This window comes from Coregonus clupeaformis, chromosome 1 (assembly GCF_020615455.1).
Source record: "Coregonus clupeaformis isolate EN_2021a chromosome 1, ASM2061545v1, whole genome shotgun sequence".
Classification (NCBI taxonomy): domain Eukaryota; kingdom Metazoa; phylum Chordata; class Actinopteri; order Salmoniformes; family Salmonidae; genus Coregonus; species Coregonus clupeaformis.
This window is the reverse complement of record NC_059192.1, coordinates 62019423-62033023: the sequence shown is the minus strand read 5'-3', so window position 1 is coordinate 62033023 and position 13601 is coordinate 62019423. Positions and strand designations below refer to the sequence as shown.

Below are 13601 nucleotides of genomic sequence, written 5' to 3'. Positions count from 1 at the left end.
GTGAATTGATTGCCCCCCATTTATCCTCAGAGTTCGTACTGCTTGGTGACCTAAATTGGGATATGCTTAACACCCCGGCCATCCTACAATCCAAACTAGATGCCCTCAATCTCAGACAAATTATCAACGAACCTACCAGGTACAACCCTAAATCCGTAAACATGGGTACCCTCATAGATATCATCCTGACTAAAATACACCTCCGCTGTCTTCAACCAGGATCTCAGCGATCACTGCCTTATTGCCTGCGTCCGCAACGGGTCCGCGGTCAAACGACCACCCCTCATCACTGTCAAACGCTCCCTAAAACACTTTAGCGAGCAGGCCTTCCTAATTGACCTGGCCCAGGTATCCTGGATGGATATAGATCTCATTCCGTCAGTAGAGGATGCCTGGTTGTTCTCTAAAAGTAATTTCCTCTCAATCTTAAATAAACATGCCCCATTCAAAAAATACAGAACTAAGAACAGATATAGCCCCTGGTTCTCCTCAGACTTGACTGCCCTTGACCAGCACAAAAACATCCTGTGTCGTACTGCATTAGCATCAAATAGCAACTTTTCAGGGAAGTTAAGAACCAATATACACAAGCAGTCAGGAAAGCAAAGACTAACTTTTTCAAACAGAAATGTGCATCCTTTAGCACTAACTCCAAAAAGTTTTGGGACACTGTAAAGTTGCTAGGCTAGGAAACACTATCACCACCGATAAATCTACAATAATCGAGAATTTCAACAAGCATTTTGCTACGGCTGGACATGCTTTCCACCTGGCTACCACTACCCCGGCCACCAACTCTGCACCCTCCGCTGCAACTTGCCTATGCCCCCCCCCGCTTCTCCTTCACACAAATTCAGACAGCTGATGTTCTGAAAGAGCTGCAAAATCTGGACCCCTACAAATCAGCTGGGCTAGACAATCTGGACCCTTTCTTTCTAAAACTAGCCTCCGAAATTGTCGCAACCCCTATTACTAGCCTGTTCAACCTCTCTTTCGTAACGTCTGAGATCCCCAGAGATTGGAAAGCTGCCGCGGTCATCCCCCTCTTCAAAGGGGGTGACACTCTAGATCCAAACTGTTACAGACCTATATCCATCCTGCCCTGTCTTTCGAAAGTATTTGAAAGCCAAGTTAACAAACAGATCACCGACCATTTCGAATCCCACCGTACCTTCTCCGCTATGCAATCCGGTTTCCGAGCTGGTCATGGGTGCACTTCAGCCACGCTCAAGGTCCTAAACAATATTATAACCGCGATCGATAATAGACAGTACTGTGCAGCCGTCTTCATCGACCTGGCCAAGGCTTTCGACTCTGTCAACCACCGCATTCTTATTGGCAGACTAAATAGCCTTGGTTTCTCAAATGACTGCCTCGCCTGGTTCACCAACAACTTCTCAGATAGAGTTCAATGTGTCAAATCGGAAGGCCTGTTGTCTGGACCTATGGCAGTCTCTATGGGGGTGCCACAGGGTTCAATTCTTGGGCCGACTCTTTTCTCCGTGTATATCAATGATGTCGCTCTTTCTGCTGGTGACTCTCAGATCCACCTCTATGCAGACGACACCATTTTGTATACGTCTGGCCCTTCATTGGACACTGTGTTAACAAACCTCCAAACGAGCTTCAATGCCATACAACACTCCTTCAGTAGCCTCCAACTGCTCTTAAACACTAGTAAAACTAAATGCATGCTCTTCAATCGAACGCTGCTGGCACCCGCCAACCCGACTAGAATCACTACTCGACGGGTCTGACCTAGAGTATGTGGACAACTACAAATACCTAGGTGTCTGGTTAGACTGTAAACTCTCCTTCCAGACTCACATTAAGAATCTCCAATCCAAAGTTAAATCTAGAATCGGCTTCCTATTTCGCAACAAAGCCTCCTTCACTCATGCTGCCAAACATGCCCTCGTAAAACTGACTATCCTACCGATCCTTGACTTCGGCAATGTCATTTACAAAATAGCCTCCAACACTCTACTCAGCAAATTGGATGTAGTCTATCACAGTGCCATCCGTTTTGTCTCCAAAGCCCCATACACTACCCACCACTGTGACCTGTACGCTCTTGTTGGCTGGTCCTCACTACATGTTCGTCGTCAAACCCACTGGCTCCAGGCCATCTATAAATCACTGCTAGGCAAATCCCCGCCTTATCTTAACTCATTGGTCACCATAGCAGCACCCACCCGTAGTCTGCGCTCCAGCAGGTATATCTCACTGGTCATCCCCAAAGCCAACACCTCCTTTGGCCGCCATTCCTTCCAGTTCTCTGCTGCCAATGACTGGAACGAATTGCAAAAATCTCTGAAGCTGGAGACTCTTATCTCCCTCACTAACTTTAAGCATCAGTTGTCAGAGCACCTTACCGATCACTGCACCTGTACACAGCCAATCTGAAATTAGCCCACCCAACTACCTCATCCCTATATTGTTATTTATTTTGCTCTTTTGCACCCCAGTATCTCTATTTGCACATAATCTCTTGCACATCTAGCATTCCAGTGTTAATACTAATTGTAATTAATTAGCACTATAGGCTATTTATTGCCTTACCTCCATAACTTGCAACATTTGCACACACTGTATATATATTTTCTGTTGTATTTTTTAAAAAATGATTCTTATTTTTATTTAATTTTTTTACCCCATATGTAATTTTGTGTTGTTGTTTTTATCGCACTGCTTTGCTTTTTCTTGGCCAGGTCACAGTTGTAAATGAGAACTTGTTCTCAACTGGCTTACCTGGTTAAATAAAGGTTAAATAAAAAAATAAATTTAATTCTAAACACAATGCAAATGCTGTTCCTGATACTCTGTAGTTGAACAATGGGTTAGTCGGTATGACGAAACCATACACATCTCTCTGAATGCATCCATCTCGTCCCCTCTGTTCAGGAACCTTCCTGCCAAGTCTGTTGAGGAGGCCCTGCGTCACAAACAGAAGTATGATGAGATGGTGGCAGGAGCCAAGAGGAAAGGTACGTGCTAACTACTGTTTTAACTGTCCACACGCACAGACACTTAACCCCTTCTCTCTATTTTCCCTGTCAGAGCTGAAGGAGGCCCATAGGAAGAAGTGTCAGATGAAGGAGAGGGTTAAATAGGAGGACAGCATCGCCAACGCCATGGTAATCTGGAACAATGACATCCTGCCCAACTGGGACTGCATGTCAGTACTCATTACACTGAGGGGATCAGTAACATTTTAATGCATTTTATCTTCCAACACAAACACTTGATTTATCACAAATAATCATACTGAACATTATCTTAATTTGAGACAAATGATTACCTGAGACTGAAAGAGGTTGTGGCGTCAAATGTACATACTATTCAGATACTCTACCATAGGTTTAACACTGTTTGTTACATTTCTTCTCCAATGACAGACGCGTGTTGTTGTGTCCCCTGGCAGGCGTAACACGTGTCAGGTCACAGAGCTGTGGTGGCAGGGCCTTCCTCCCAGCGTCCGAGGACGAGACAGGTACAGGATGGCAGCAACAACTGCCCGAGTTACACCAGGAACGCACAATCCCTCCATCAGTGCTCAGACTGTCCGCAACAGGCTGAGAGAGGCTGGACTGAGGGCTTGTAGGCCTGTTGTAAGGCAGGTCCTCACCAGACATCACTGGCAACAACGTCGCCTATGGGCACAACCCACCGTCGCTGGACCAGACAAGACTGGCAAAAATGCTCTTCACTGACGAGTCGCGGTTTTGTCTCACCAGGGGTGATGGTCGGATTCGCGTTTATCGTTGAAGGAATGAGCGTTACACCGAGGCATGTACTCTGGAGCGGGATCGATTTGGCTGTAAGTAAGCATTTCACTGTAATGTCTGCACCTGTTGTATTCGGCGCATGTGACCAATAAAATTTGATTTGATTTGATTTGATTTGATTTTGGAGGGTCCGTCATGGTCTGGGGCGGTATGTCACAGAATCATCGGACTGAGCTTATTGTCATTGCAGGCAATCTCAACGCCATGACCAGCGAAGAGCCCGGATCTCAATCCCATTGAGCACGTCTGGGCCCTGTTGGATCGGAGGGTGAGGGCTAGGGCCATTCCCCCCCAGAAATGTCCGGGAACTTGCAGGTGCCTTGGTGGAAGAGTGGGGTAACAGCTCACAGCAAGAACTGGCAAATCTGGTGCAGTCCATGAGGAGGAGATGCACTGCAGTACTTAATGCAGCTGGTGGCCACACCAGATACTGACTGTTACTTTTGATTTTGACACCCTCTTTGTTCAGGGACACATTATTCAATTTCTGTTAGTCACATGTCTGTGGAACTTGTTCAGTTTATGTCTCAGTTGTTGAATGTTGTTATGTTCATACAAATATTTACACGTTAAGTTTGCTGAAAATAAACGCAGTTGACAGTGAGAGGACGTTTCTTTTTTTGCTGAGTTTACTTAAAATGCGATGTCATACAATATAAAACTCAAGTAAAAAGATAAGACGTTAATTTTGATGTAATACTCTCCCTATTGTGCTGAGAGAATGCTGAATAAATGTTATACCCATGTTGTAAACCTTTTTCTCTTGTTTATAGATGTTGAAATACTTTGCTGCTTTTGACGTGTTCTTTGAAGAGAACCTCCCCCGGCTGTTCAATCACTTTCAGATCAACAACCTCACCCCTGATCTCTATCTAATAGACTGGTGAGTGCAGGACAACATGAGACTTCAGTGCTTGCCCTCATTGAACTAAAGTAAAATTGTTCCAGACTTTTTCCATTTATATTTATTGTTCCATTGTCAATGCATAAAGTGACCCTTGCATGTGATTCTCTTCACCTCCCCAATGACCCTTGTTGACCTCTCTGTGTGTCTTGGTCCATCCAGGCAGGATCTTCACCCTGTACAGTAAGTCGTTGCCGTTAGACGTGGCATGTCATGTGTAGGACGTGTTCTGTCGGGATGGGGAGGAGGGGCTTTTCCGGACAAGCCTGGGGATCCTGCACCTCTACCAGGAGGTCCTACTGCAGATGGACTTCATCCACATCGCTCAGTTCCTCACCCGCCTGCCTGAGGACATGGCCACTGACAACCTGTTCAGCTGCATCACTGCAACACACATGATCAGCAGCAATCGCAAGTGTAGCCAGGTCAGTTGTGTGTTGAGTTGATCTGTGCTGAGACGGGGGTAGCAGTGCTCTTCAATGGCTTCCTTTGCCCTTCATCTTTCACTGATGAACCTATAGGGGAGAAGACAGCTGGGTAGTTCTTTACCATTTAGCATCTATTTTTAAAGATCACTGTTTTTTGCGGAGGAGATGAGGAGAGGGGAGCTTTTATGTTTGAGTTTTTTGGTGTGTTTTTGTATCAACAGTGCCTTCTGCTGGACTTGTGTAGAACTACCATATGCTTATTTTATTTTACATGTACATCTTTCCTTTAGGTCTTCTCTGCATTGATGAAGGATGGCAATAAGGAAATTGTCAACCACAGTCCAGCTCTAAGAAGCTAACGTTTTACACTGTACAGCTGTTCAATGTACATGTCTTTTTTTGTTTTTAGATCATTACAAATTCCTACACGACTAAGTGCTTGTAAATATGAACTTAAACATGCGTACCTATATACTGTAGTATATATTTATATGTATTAATGTATGGTATAAACATACAGTATTCCCCCCCACCCCCCCAAAAAAAATACAGATTTCCACTAGTCTAATGTCCATTGCTCGTGTTTCTTGGCCCAAGCAAGTCTGTTCTTCTTATTGGTGTCCTTTAGTAGTGGTTTCTTTGCAGTAATTCGACCATGAAGGCCTGATTCACGCAGTCTCCTCTGAACAGTTGATGTTGAGATGTGTCTGTTACTTGAACTCTGTGGAGCATTTATTTGGGCTGCAATTTCTGAGGCTGGTAACGCTAATGAACTTATCCTCTGCAGCAGAGGTAACTCTGGGTCTTCCTTTCCTGAGGCGGTCCTCATCAGAGCCAGTTTCATCATAGCGCTTTATGGTTTTTGCGACTGCACTCAAAGAAACTTTCAAAGTTCTTGACATTTTCCAGAATGACTGACCTTCATGTCTTAAAATAATGATGGACTGTCATTTCTCTTTGCTTATTTGAGCTGTTCTTGCCAGGATATGGACTTGGTCTTTTACCAAATAGGTATATCTTCTGTATACCACCCCTACCTTGCCACAACACAACTGATTGGCTCAAACGCATTATTATTAACTTTTAACAAGGCACATCTGTTAATTGAAATGCATTCCAGGTGACTACCTCATGAAGCTAGTTAAGAGAATGTCAAGTGTGTGCAAAGCTGTCATCAAGGCAAAGGGTAGCTACTTTCAAGAATCTCAAATATAAACTATATTTTCATTTGTTTAACACTTTTTTGGTTACTACATGATTCCATATGTGGTATTTCATAGTTTTGATGTCTTCACTATTATTCTACAATGTAGAAAATTGTCAAAATAAAGAAAAACCCTTGAATGAGTACAGTCGTGGTCAAATGTTTTGAGAATGACACAAATATTAATTTTCACAAAGTCTGCTGCCTCAGTTTTTATGATGGCAATTTGCATATACTCCAGAATGCTATGAAGAGTGATCAGATTAATTGCAATTAATTGCAAAATCCCTCTTTGCCATGAAAATGAACTTAATCCCAAAAAAACATTTCCACTGCATTTCTGCCCTGCCACAAAAGGACCAGCTGACATCATGTCAGTGATTCTCTCGTTAACACAGGTGAGAGTGTTGACGAGGACAAGGCTGGAGATCACTCTGTCATGCTGATTGGGTTAGAATAACATACTGGAAGCTTTAAAAGAAGGGTGGTGCTTGAAATCATTGTTCTTCCTCTGTTAACCATGGTTAACTGCAAGGAAACACGTGCCGTCATCATTGCTTTGCACAAAAAGGCCTTCACAGGCAAGGATATTGCTGCTAGTAAGATTGCACCTAAATCAACCATTTATCGGATCATCAAGAACTTCAAGGAGAGAGGTTCAATTGTTGTGAAGAAGGCTTCAGGGCGCCCAAGAAAGTCCAGCAAGCGCCAGCAACATCTCCTAAAGTTGATTCAGCTGCGGGATCGTGGCACCACCAGTGCAGAGCTTGCTCAGGAATGGCAGCAGGCAGGTGTGAGTGCATCTGCATGCACAGTGAGGCGAAGACTTTTGGAGGATGGCCTGGTGTCAAGAAGGGCAGCGAGGAAGCCACTTCTCTCCAGGAAAAACATCAGGGACAGACTGATATTCTGCAAAAGGTACAGGGATTGGACTGCTGAGGACTGGGGTAAAGTCATTTTCTCTGATGAATCCCCTTTCCAATTGTTTAGGGCATCCGGAAAAAAGCTTGTCCGGGGAAGACAAGGTGAGCGCTACCATCAGTCCTGTGTCATGCCAACAGTAAAGCATCCTGAGACCATTCATGTGTGGGGTTGCTTCTCAGCCAAGGGAGAGGGCTCACTCACAATTTTGCCTAAGAACACAGCCATGAATAAAGAATGGTACCAACACATCCTCCGAGAGCAACTTCTCCCAACCATCCAAGAACAGTTTGGTGACGAACAATGCCTTTTCCAGCATGATGGAGCACCTTGCCATAAGGCAAAAGGGATAACTAAGTGGCTCGGGAAACAAAACATCGAAATTTTGGGTCCATGGCCAGGAAACTCCCCAGACCTTAATCCCATTGAGAACTTGTGGTCAATCCTCAAGAGGCGGGTGGACAAACAAAAACCCACAAATTCTGACAAACTCCAAGCATTGATTATGCAAGAATGGGCTGCCATCAGTCAGGATGTGGCCCAGAAGTTAATTGACAGCATGCCAGGGCGGATTGCAGAGGTCTTGAAAAAGAAGGGTCAACACTGCAAATGTTGACTCTTTGCATAAACTTAATATAATTGTCAATAAAAGCCTTTGACACTTATGGAATCCTTGTAATTATACTTCTGTATACCATAGTAACATCTGACAAAAATATCTAAAAACAATGAAGCAGCAAACTTTGTGAAGACCAATACTTGTGTCATTCTCAAAACTTTTGACCACGACTCTAGGTGTCCAAACTTTTGACTGGTACTGTGCTTGTATGTCTAATGATTTACTTTCTTTTTAGATTGACGTTAGTCTGTGCATACTATTTAAGTTGCAGCATTGCTTCATGTAAAATAATAATTCAGCTTGTTTTTGTCCATTTTACAATTGTACAGTTTTCATATGCCTTACGGGTACTGTATATAAAATGTAATGTAAAAAAAGATTATATTTTGTAAATGGCCACTAGTTAAATGTGTAAATACATTTCTGGACAACAGAATTGCTGTCAGGTTTGTTTTTATTTGTTATTTTCTAAAGATTAGTTTATTTTCTTAAGTAACTACACTACCTGATATAATTTATTGGACAAATTCCAATAACTTGAAATAGCATTTTCTAATACTCATGCTCATGTTTTGACTCCGGTCTGGTTACCATTCCCAAGAAAAGTGAAAAGCCATGCAAGTACATGATATTAAGGCAATTTCATGTACGGTTTGGATACATCCACTAGGTGGAGTATAACATAAGAGCAAGCTACTGTCACTGAACATCCCCTACATGACATAACTTTGCTTTGCGAGCACTGTTTAGTAGTGTTGTATATGTGGCATGCCATATGTTTCTGGTCTATGTAGTAGTAGCCTGTAGAATGTGATAGAATACTTTATGTCTTTGTCTGCATGCGTCTCTTTCTGGGTTTCTGACAAGCTGAATGCATAATTATTTGTTTTTTGGAGTTGGATTTTGGATGTGTACATGTGACAGACAATCCGCTTCCGTGCGATTATTTTCTTCAGTTCAGTCTGTGTGTTTGTAGTGTCTATTTTCATTGGCATATGTCTGTCTATAATTGTGAAATTTGAGCATGCAGTGCGTGTATGTGCATACCTGCGCTTATCTCTCAGCACTTCCTCTTACCCTGTATGTGGTTGGTTTTTGCTTGAGTAAACATAATTGGCAAAACTGTAAACCTGAGGGACACTCAAAATAAAGTGATACCACGTACAGTATAATTTCTGCCACATGCAGGCTGCCTTTCTTTTCTATTATTTTCTTACATAACAGTCATATTCTCACTTGGAGCTGTGAGGGGAGATGTCTCTCCAGTGAGGGCTTCCAGTGAGATGGGGGCCAACTAGGGTAGGGAGGCAAGGCCAGAGCCGCCTGCCCTGCCCAGGGGAGAGCCTGGAGATGAGTGATCCACTCAGCCTAGGCCTCCCACCCCCTGAGCACAGGAAGGAGAATGTTGTCCATTAGTCTGGTACACCCCTCTCTCCTCCTCGCTCTATCGCTCACTCGCTCGCTGCTGCTGCTCTCTTTTCTACCTCTGACCAGTCACCAGTCTGTTGTTGATATAAATGTGTTTTTGTATTTGGTGTGTAGATGTCCTTATATTTGGTATTTCCAGGCAGTCATGTACCGTTAGCTATACTGTAAGATAGAGTTTAGATACAGGTAACTGCCAAAATAAAGGAAACACCAACATAAAGTGTCTTAATAGGGTGTTGGGCCACCACGAGCTGCCAGAACAGCTTCAATGCGCCTTGGCATAGATTCTACAAGCGTCTAGAACTCTACTGGAGGGATGCGACACCATCCTTCCATGAGAAATTCCATAATTTTGTGTTTTGTTGATGGTGGTGGAAAACGCTGTCTCAGGCACCGCTCCAGAATCTCCCATAAGTGTTCAGTTGGGTGGAGATCTGGTGACTGAGACACACACACCACCCCTTTAACCCCACTATGCTCCTTTGAGATCCCTCTTTCAAAGTCACTGAGATCTCTTCTTCTACCCATGTAAGCCAAAATATGGGCAACTGGGCATTTTTATACATGACCCTAAGCATGATGGGATGACCCTTCTTTATTTTGAAAGTTTACCTGTATTTTGGCTGAGGCCCCCATAATGACATTAGTGACTTTTCCTCTTCCACAGGCTTTAGATAGATGTGTGTGGTCTGACTTGTGCAGCAAGCAGCTTAATTGTTGTCTCACTTGGTTGAGAGGTTTGGCCTTTCAGCGTATTACTTTGAAGTCAAACTTAATCTCAGAGAGTAGAGGTGATCCCCGGTCAAAGCCTGTGAGTTGACATCAAGGTGTTTGTTAGACATTTGGGCCAGACAAGTTGGCATCCATTACTGAAAAAGACTGTCTTGCAACCACTCATCCCACTGGCCAAAAGCTGGTTGAATCAACATTTCCATGTCATTTCAATAAAAACATTTAATGTGATGGCATTGAATCAACATGGAAAACTTATTGGATTCGCAGAAAGTCAGCAAAATGTAATCAACATAAGGGAATTTCAAAAAAAATTCACCTAACTTTTGTTGATTTCATGTTGAATCCATGTTAGTTGACAACTCAACCAAATGTAAATCAAAACTAGACGTTGAACTGACGTCTGTGCCCAGTGGGATAATCTGATTTCCTGTATAATCAAAGATCATTGCACTGCGATAATTGGTATTCTATTATGTCATCATTTGGGCTGTAGACATCACATTGAGTAGGCTACAACTTAACTGTCGCTTGTTATGACAAGGGTTTTGCATGTGTAATTCGTTCGATGATTGCTATTACGTGAATCATTCATGGGTATCGCTTTCCTGTTTTATGACATGTGACATATTTTCCAATACAAACATACGATACCAATCCACAGTGTGACGCACAAATGGAGGAAATATGCCACTGCCATCAAAACTATTGTTGACACCATCTCATAGCTCATTCCTCTGATAGGGGAACAATAGGTAGATGATTCAGAGATGGCACACGTCTTCCCTCTGTCCTCGGGAGTGTGAGGCTGAGAGAGAGGCAGAGTCTTAAGAGGAGCCGTCGGCCAAGCAGCACTCAGACCTGCCGCTTTAAAGGCTTTAAGCAGCTTATCATTTACTCTATGTCATGCCAAGTAGTCACACCGCTCACACACGCACACACACAATGTCATGTTTGAACACTAGAGTTGGTGCAACCATGCATTTTTCTAAGCATTTTCTCAACGTAAATGAATGAATAGTTGGGGAGTTCTGTGTGTCTGTCCATCTCTGTTATATCCGGGTGTGGCTTTATGTGTCACATCAGTCTTCTTTGTGCCCTGTCAGACAGACAGCTCGCTGGGCAGGCTCTGGGCTTCGAGGGACTGACTGGTGTGAATCAGAGAGCAGAATGATGAGGTGATTGTTGTAGAGGTCAGAGGTCAGAGCAACCTCCCGTGCTTCCCCTCTCCTCACCACCTCCCCATCCTCTCTTTCTGGAGTCTTTCCCCAATCTGAATGGTAACCATGTGAGACTTGAGAGCTCAGCATACCTCTCACGCTGAGGTTGGGGTGGGGGGCACATTGTGCCCCTGTCTTTCCTCAGACTAACCCCTTTAATCCTCCTGCTTTAATACCCTGAGCCCAGAGTTCCCCACCACAGAGGTGCTATCAGATTCCTCCCCATCCCCGGGTCCACTTGCCCCCTCGGTTCCCTCTGACCCCCTGCTCAAGGATGAGGTCGGCCAGCCAAGGCCTCTGCAGGATTAGCATTCATATTACCGGGGAGAGAGAGGGGGTCCTCCCGAAACCACGCTGACACGCACAGCGGCAGACTGCCAACAGAGAACGGGTGGTGGGGTGGAAGTGTGGAGGATTAAAACAAACACAGTTGCAACCCCTTAAATCGATAATTTAGAAATAATAATTTCCTTGACAAAATTGGAATTCAGATACAGATTTGATTGTGGAATACAGAATACACAATTGAGCTGGAAAATGTTGTCATTTGTGCGTCACACACACACACGTCATGAGGGAAAAAAGTGAGTGAGGTCCAAGCCAATTCCCTTTAGCTCCCCTTACACTTGCGCGGATAAAATATGTGCACAGAATGGCGAGGAAGCAGTTAGCTCAAAGTTGCAATTAGACAGGCATTATATAAAGGATATTCAGATAACAAGGGAGCAGCTACGACATCAATTAGGTCACTGGGCGTCTTTGTTGAAGAAATAATGAGATTTTTTGATAAAACAAAATGTGCTTCCTTATTACGATGACCTAATGAGTTGTCCAGTATGTGGGAAAGTCTGGGGTCGTGTGGTCCCCCTTGCACCTGCGGCTCTGCTCTGCGCTGATACTGTGCAGTGGAGGTCCCCACATGAATAATTAATTACCAGAAAATGCTATCAGCATTTTGCCCCACACAATGAATGGCACATAGAGCTCATTGAGGTTATCAACAAGGGCCCACTGGTCAATTGGGTCATTGATTTGGATTGTTTGACAGACCCGGAGGAGCAAGTAAAGTTCAAAAATCCCAAGTAAAATTGAGAGTTTGTCACAGAATCTGTTGGAAAGGGCTGTCAAGAGTGATTAAAGTGCATGAAAGGGCCCAGCGATCAAACGGCCAAGTTTCCCGCTGCAGATTTAATTAGAATTTGCATCCCTTTGTTCCTGACTCCTCATGAAGCATGATCTGATTACAAGGGTGAACAGTTACAACGGGGAATAGTGTGCTTATTTGTCTAACAAAACTGATCTTATTTTTTAAGGTCCATGTTACATATACCAATCAAATTTTCAAAACCAATGAACACAAAAGCAGAGGGCATGGTTAGATACACTTTACATTGGTTTACATTCAGGTTTCTTTCGGTGACATTAACTTTTTGTGGAGTTTGTTACGTAGCAGAGACAGTGCTGCCTCATTAATTGTGAGGCGCCTAGCCCTCTGACCTTGCTGATGTAGGGTGACAGGCCAAACGGGAGGAGGTGATTGGCCAGCAGGTTCAGCAGTTGAACATGCCACCACTGGTGTCTCCGAAGAGAAAAATATACAGCCCTCCTCTCCTTTTAGATCCACTCATTCCATGGTCCTCTGTGCTCCTCACGCGAAAACAGCTTGTCCCTTGTCCTTTCCACCGCATTTCTGGGAAATAGCATGTGTCCCATCACAAATGTAACATTTATGGACAGCAAATGTAATTGTATTGTGTACAATCAATAAAGCATTTAAATGGTGGCTTATACTTGAGAAATAAACTACCTGCAATTTCTCATTAAATACAATTTAGTAAATATACTTTTTCAAAATTGTTTCAAGATGATAGAAATGATTGACCAGGGTTAAATGGGTGTAGCAGTTGTGCAGATCAAGCCTGTCATTTTTGTAGAGCATGTAGTCTTTGGAAAAGTCTGCAGTCTGAACACACACATCTCCTTTTACATTTGCCTTTCTCAAATCTTTAAGACATTTCAATCGGCCTCAATCGTTTCCTCATTTTACTACTTAGGATGGCTAAGAGAGAAACAACATATGTCATGTTTTTCTGTAGTATTAGAGGTGAAGTATATTTGGTGTTTTTTATGTGTAAAAATGTCTTGGTGCGCAATAATTTGTTGTTTAAAGGAAACGTTATTATTCAATTTGTTGAGTTGGCAGTATTTTTGTTTGATCATAAACTCGTAAACTGCTTATCTTGTACTTTTCTGCATGTTGCTTGTTCATAACTATTTAATGTGTATAGAAGATTGGCAACATTTTATAAAGTAATTTTCCAATTGAAAAAGTGTGACGTTAAGATTACCAAAGTTGA

General features: G+C 43.2%; 1 long non-coding RNA gene and 1 pseudogene across 2 annotated transcripts; both read left to right on the top strand.

The window, feature by feature from the left end:
• Positions 1-3554, top strand: part of LOC121571597 — a 36926-nt pseudogene extending 33372 nt beyond the window's left edge.
• A 471-nt stretch (positions 3555-4025) lies between these two features.
• LOC121571603 lies at positions 4026-5628 on the top strand. 2 transcript variants are annotated; one of them, XR_006001733.1, is made up of 4 exons: positions 4026-4056; positions 4562-4671; positions 4855-5117; positions 5411-5628. It is a non-coding gene; the product is annotated as an uncharacterized LOC121571603 (long non-coding RNA). The 2 variants fall into 2 exon arrangements; XR_006001731.1 differs by having other exon boundaries at positions 4855-5628.
• Positions 5629-13601: the final 7973 nt, after the last annotated feature.